The sequence below is a fragment of the Gigantopelta aegis genome, chromosome 5, assembly GCF_016097555.1.
Source record: "Gigantopelta aegis isolate Gae_Host chromosome 5, Gae_host_genome, whole genome shotgun sequence".
Classification (NCBI taxonomy): Eukaryota; Metazoa; Mollusca; class Gastropoda; order Neomphalida; family Peltospiridae; genus Gigantopelta; species Gigantopelta aegis.
Window position 1 is genome coordinate 3,573,333 of NC_054703.1, and position 6,541 is coordinate 3,579,873.

The 6,541-nt window shown below is 39.2% G+C and overlaps 1 protein-coding gene across 1 annotated transcript in view; it reads left to right on the forward strand.

The window, feature by feature from the left end:
• The first annotated feature begins 793 nt into the window (after positions 1-793).
• Positions 794-6,541, forward strand: part of LOC121373798 (SCO-spondin-like) — a 26,588-nt gene continuing 20,840 nt past the window's right edge. Inside the window, exon 1 of the mRNA XM_041500572.1 lies at positions 794-1,059. The gene's annotated coding sequence lies outside the window, so the exon portion shown is untranslated. The remainder of the gene's footprint in view (positions 1,060-6,541) is intronic.

A 6,541-nucleotide genomic window follows, 5' to 3' on the forward strand; every position in this document is an offset into this window, starting at 1 on the left:
TATTTTTTTTTTTTATAAAAAATATTAAGTTTGTTTATAATTAATGAAAATATGTTTTCATCCTTTTATACCGGATCGTAATTAGCGCAGTGGTAAAGCGCTCGCTGACGGTGTAGCAAAGGCCGTGGTATGTACTATTCTGCCTGTATTATTGCTGAGTGCGTCGTTTGGGCGGTGGATGGATCTTGTATAAAGAGCTAGTAGATTCTACTTTTAATTTCCACCCCCTGTGCATGAATACGGTTCTGGGTGGGTCATGTGGGTGGGTGAGCGGGTCTAGACTGTGTCTCCCCCAGAAAATATATTGAGAAAGAAAAACATTTGCCTGAGCAGTGACTCGAGAAGCAAAACCTCCACTATTGACCCACATAATTAGCGCAGTGGTAAAGCGCTTGCCGGATGGTTTAACAAAGGCCGTGGTATGTACTATCCTGCCTGTAGGATGATTCTGGTATAAAGAGCTAGTAGATTCTAATTTTAATTTCCTCCTACTGTGCATGAAGACGGTTCTGGGTGGGTCGTGTGGGTGGGTTGCCTGAGTTGTGACCCGAGAAGCAACCCCACCACCTAGTGATCCACTACCCCATCTTTTATTTTATTTCTGGGTCGATACAATCTCAAAAGAACAACAAGAAAAGCCCAAGAATACCCTAATACTGACCGCTTGAGTAACCATCTTGTTAGATTATTCACGCGAATCTTCTGTGATGAAATGTGTAAACATGTCCCTGACTGTGTAATGCGGCTGCGCTGTATTGAGAGAAGTAGCTTGGTGCGTAAAAGGAATTAACAAACCAGGATGTACTTGGATACTTTGGCTGGTGATGTACAACCTGTTAACACATCGTTAACTCATTAGAGGAATTAACAAACCAGGGTCTACTTGGATACTTTGGCTGGTGAGGTACAACCTGTTAACACATCGTTAACTCATTAGAGGAATTAACAAACCAGGGTCTACTTGGATACTTTGCTGGTGAGGTACAACCTGTTAACACATCGTTAGCTCATTAGAGGAATTAACAAACCAGGGTCTACTTGGAGACTGTGGCTGCTGAGGTAAGACCTGTTAACACATCGTTAACTCATTACTGATCAGTAGTTAGTTATTAATTATTAATATTCTGAAGAAAAAACCCCGACAAAAACAAACAAAATCAAAAACAATAAAAAAGCAATTAAAAGAACAACAAAAGAACAACAAAAACAAAAACAACATCAAGAACAGCAATAAACAACCACCCCCTAAAACCCACGCACGCCAAAACAAACCCCCACACAAAATACCAACAACAAAACAAACAATGACACGGACACTCTATGACACACACACATACACACACACACTCTCTCTCTCTCTCTCTCTCTCTCTCTCTCTCTCTCTCTCTCTCTCTCTCTCTCTCTCTCTCTCTCTCTCTTTCTCTCTCTGTCACACACACACAGACACAGACACACACACAGACACACACACACACACACACACACACACACACACACACACACACACACACACACACACACACACAAACTTATTAAAGCTACTAGTCCTAGATAGTGTAACATAATTTCACCTACTACAGCTCATTTTACTATTAAACAGGCTGTCCTGAAACTGTTGCCATTACTGAACGGTTTTCAACTAACAGTCTCTTTCTTTTAGCGACCATCACTATGTACTAAATACATTTAAAGTTTTTATTGCTAGAATATTTTAGACAGGGCCCTGAGAAATTACTTTTTATGATTAAAAATAGTTAAAAAGAACATGGCGGAAAATTGTCTATTATAAAATATCTAAATGGTACTAACGTAGTACTAACTAGTATTAACGTATATGTGTGTACATTTAAACATTTAGTTTTATTGTTCAAAATGGTGAAAAACAAGATACCAGAAACAAGATGGCGGCGATTTGTCATAAAATTTATAAAACCGACATCCAAGTTTTATGAAGTACACTATTTGCAGCTAAGCATACCACACAACTAAAATAAGTTCCAAAATGACCACCAAATCATAATTATTTGTACTTGGGGAGGTGGGGGGAGGGGGGGGGGGGGTCGTTCAAAACATGATGCTAGCGGTCATTTAACATATTGTACGCCCCTCCAAAATCTGTATTTCCTTCGGCTTCGCCTCCCGTACAATCCCGTACGCTCTGTAAAAAATCCGCGTAACTAATAGTATCATCGCTTTGCAGAGCATGCAATGCAAGCAAACACAAGTCTGATGCTAGGAGGTTTTCAATAATCTGTCAAGTGGAATGGCTTTCCAGTAAGTTTCAAATTGTCACATAGATATTTGACGTGAAATAGCAAACCACCAATAGATCACCCATCTAATATGTACCACACTATTTGGCCCTATGGATTTTAATACTGAATTACAGGAAGCACTATTCGGGTGTTAGATTCCACGTGATTGGTATTTGGTTGTTCAACGTTCATCTCAACTTTAGTACTGTGCTCTACTCCGTGAACTTCCTCCCATCCACCCAGAACCATTTTTCATTCAAGCAAAGTCAAAAAACGTTAAAACTGCTTCCTGTTCAACCACTTATTTGACATTGACATCCTTCTCCATGGAAGTTTGAATGTCTCTAATTTCTGCATTTACTGCTTTTACATAACCTGTTAACAGAACAAAACATAATAGAATAGAATAGAATAGAATAGAATAGAATATAATGGAATGGAACAGAACAGAACAGAACAGAACAGAATGGAATGGAATGGAAGATAATTTAATATAATATAATACAATACAATATAATAGAATAGAATAGATGTTTAACGACACCCAGGCAAGAAAAATACATCGGCTGTTGTGTGTCAAACTATGGTAAAGACAAAAATAACGAGTCTGTTAACACATACTTATAGCTATCAAATACATGGTACAACATGTCAGCATGTTTCCCTTATATTTTGTTTCCGTCAGGTTTTCGACTTGAACCAACAATAAATATTAACCTGCTGTGTTGGTACGTGTAGCAAGTCATGCCTTACGATCAGTACAATATTCACTTCCTGGTTGACTTTGTATGTTGTAACTAGTGAATGGAAACTGTTTCATTCTGCTTAAAGGAACACCGAGTTTGTTGCAATTGGTAAGATGTTGCCAACTAACATATACTTTTTAAAAACTGTAATTACACACACACACACATACACCCACACATATATATATATATTGCATAACATATTAAAGGGACATTAGTGGCTGTATATTAAACGTGTTTTTGATCGTTCTAATATTTTTACTGCCTGAAATATTATTTTTTTCGTACGGACGAAATTATTTGAAAACAGAATCCAGTTTGGACTTCTTACACATATTAAGACGACCAGAAACACACTGAATGTACAGATACTGATATTTTAAACAAGAAATATTTAATATGTAAGTTTAATCGTAGAAATATTTTATTAGTCGGAAACATCTTACAATGCAGCAAACTAGGGAATGTCCCTTTAATGTCTGTTTATTAATATATATTTGTTCGTATATACAAAATTATTTAGAAACCACACCCATCTACTTGATTGAATATTGTGTATGTGTGTGTGTGTGTGTGTGTGTGTGTGTGTGTGTGTGTAGGTGAGGGGGGGGGGCTGGTAATTCTGAATAGAACATTTTATTGGTAGTAAAACTTAAGGCAGAGGGCATACCAGAACCCTCCCAATGTCTACTTGCTTCTGCCGTGCCTGTGCAGCCCATCACCCTATACTAAAAGGCAAAAGTTATTGTGACACACAAAAGACAATGCTAATTGATGATAAGTTTTTCCTGCCGTGTATGAAACGTTATGACATGGAAATAGAAATGTCCGAAGGTATGGAAAAGGGCAATAGTCCATAAAAAGGGCACACTTGCCATATGCAAATGAGCCACATCACTAGAGGGGGTCCAGAGCGAAGTCCACACAGTCAGTAGCGAGTGTGTCCACCTTGAGCATTGATACAGACCTGGCACCGTCGTCTCCTTGAGGCCACTAAACGCTGGTGAAAGTTCCTGGGAATGCCATTTCGCAGATGCGTGGTTCAGATCCATATGTCTTGGCGAAGGGTTGTCACGGGTGGTCGGCCGCTACGGGGACGGTCCCTGACCTGTTTTGTTGGTATCGTTGCCATAAGATCCATATGGTGTTTCTGTGGACGTTGAATTGACGTGCGACGTCACGCTGCAAGGTCCGAGATTCATGCATCCCCATGACTCGCCATCTGTCATGTGGCATGATGAAATTGCATCAAACAGTTCACTAATGGCGTTTTTCTGACTACTGAAGGCTACACAGAGTGGGAATGATTTCCGACTGAATGTCTGGCCTTTTATGGTGAACACTGGACAGCATTTCTCCCGGATATTCCATGTTTCTTGCACAAAGCATGCAGTCGCTGCAACAACTGCTTGATTTGCATTTCTTCGAGCTGTTTCATGCACATTTACTCTGGTTTACATCCATAAATCCATTCACAAATTTATTACTCCAAACAATCCATGTCACAATAACTTTTGCCTTCGAGTATATAGTGGTTGCTTTGACTCTTTCCAGTAGAGGGGCGGGACGTAGCCCAGTGGTACATCGCTCGCTCGCTGTGCGCTCGGTCTGAGATCGATCCCCGTCGGTGGGCCCATTGGGCTATTTCTCGTTCCAACCAGTGCACCACGACTGGTATATCAACGGTCGTGGTATGTACTACCCTGTCTGTGGGATGATGCATATAACAGATCCCTTGCTGCTAATCGAAAAGAGTAGCCCATGAACCATATATTTGACGCCATATAACCGTAAATAAAATGTGTTGAGCGCGTCGTTAAATAAATCTTTTTTTTTTCTTTCCGGTAGAACGAAATCCTAAAGATACGGACTCTGCCTCCAGACTATATTCCATTTCTTTATATTTCAATCACTGGATTATTTATAGTAGGTCACTGCATTCCTATCACAGACGAATACACCCATTTCTTTCAGAACCATGCTGTTCTTTCTTCACCAGTTGTCCAGTGTGGTGCAGCAGCTAACACACATGTAACTTGAGCCGACTCTTGTCACGGTGACAAACACAAACACGGGAGTTGTTACCGCAAACACTGATGAGTTAGTTTGTTAGTAGCAGCTTTGTGAATCATGAAGCCCGAATTGGCTTAGTCAGAAGGAGGTGTGTGTGTGTATTGTTAGTGGTTAGCGAGAGACATGGGCTATTAGTTGTTAGTGGTTAGTGAGACATGGGTTATTAGTTGTTAGTTGTTAGTGGTTAGTGAGACAGATGGGTTATTAGTTGTTAGCTGTTAGTGAGACAGATGGGTTATTGTTGAGTGAGATATATGGGTTATTGGTTATTGTTAGTGGTTAGTGAGGAAGATGGGTTATTGATTAGTTGTTAGTGATTAGTGAGGTATGGGTTATTGATAATTGTTATTGAGATAGATGGGTTATTAGTTCATTTTAGTGGATACTGAGAGAGATGTGGTACTGGTTCTTAATGGTTAGTGAGAGAGATGTGTTACTGGCTGTTAATGGTTAGTGAGAGAGATGTGTTATTGGTTATTAATGGTTAGTGAGAGAGATGTGTTACTGGTTGTTAATGGTTAGTGAGAGAGATGTGTTACTGGCTGTTAATGGTTAGTGAGAGAGATGTGTTATTGGTTATCAATGGTTAGTGAGAGAGATGTGTTACTGGTTGGTAATGGTTAGTGAGAGGGATATGTTACTGGTTGTTAATGGTTAGTGAGAGAGATGTGTTACAGGTTGTTAATGGTTAGTGAGAGAGTTGTGTTACTGGTTGTTAATGGTTAGTGAGAGAGATGTGTTACTGGCTATTAATGGTTAGTGAGAGAGATGTGTTACTGGTTGTTAATGGTTAGTGAGATAGATGTGTTACTGGTTATTAATGGTTAGTGAGAGAGATGTGTTACTGGTTATTAATGGTTACTGAGAGAGATGTGTTACTAATTATTAATGGTTAGTGAGAGAGATGTGTTATTGGTCATCAATGGTTAGTGAGAGTGATGTGTTACTGGTTGTTAATGGTTAGTGAGAGAGATATGTTACTGGTTGTTAATGGTTAGTGAGAGAGATGTGTTACAGGTTGTTAATGGTTAGTGAGAGAGTTGTGTTACTGGTTGTTAATGGTTAGTGAGAGAGATGTGTTACTGGCTATTAATGGTTAGTGGGAGAGATGTGTTACTGGTTGTTAATGGTTAGTGAGATAGATGTGTTACTGGTTATTAATGGTTAGTGAGAGAGATGTGTTACTGGTTATTAATGGTTACTGAGAGAGATGTGTTACTAATTATTAATGGTTAGTGAGAGAGATGTGTTACTGGTTATTAATGGTTACTGAGAGAGATGTGTTACTGGTTATTAATGGTTAGTGAGAGAGATGGCTTATTGGCTATTTGTTAATGCTTACTGAGAGATGTGGTTTATTTCTTAATTGTTAGAGGTTAGTAAGAAAGATGGGTTAATTGTTTGTTGTTAGTGAGAGAGATGGGTTATATGGGTGTTAGTATTTAGGGTTATTGGTTAGTTATATAG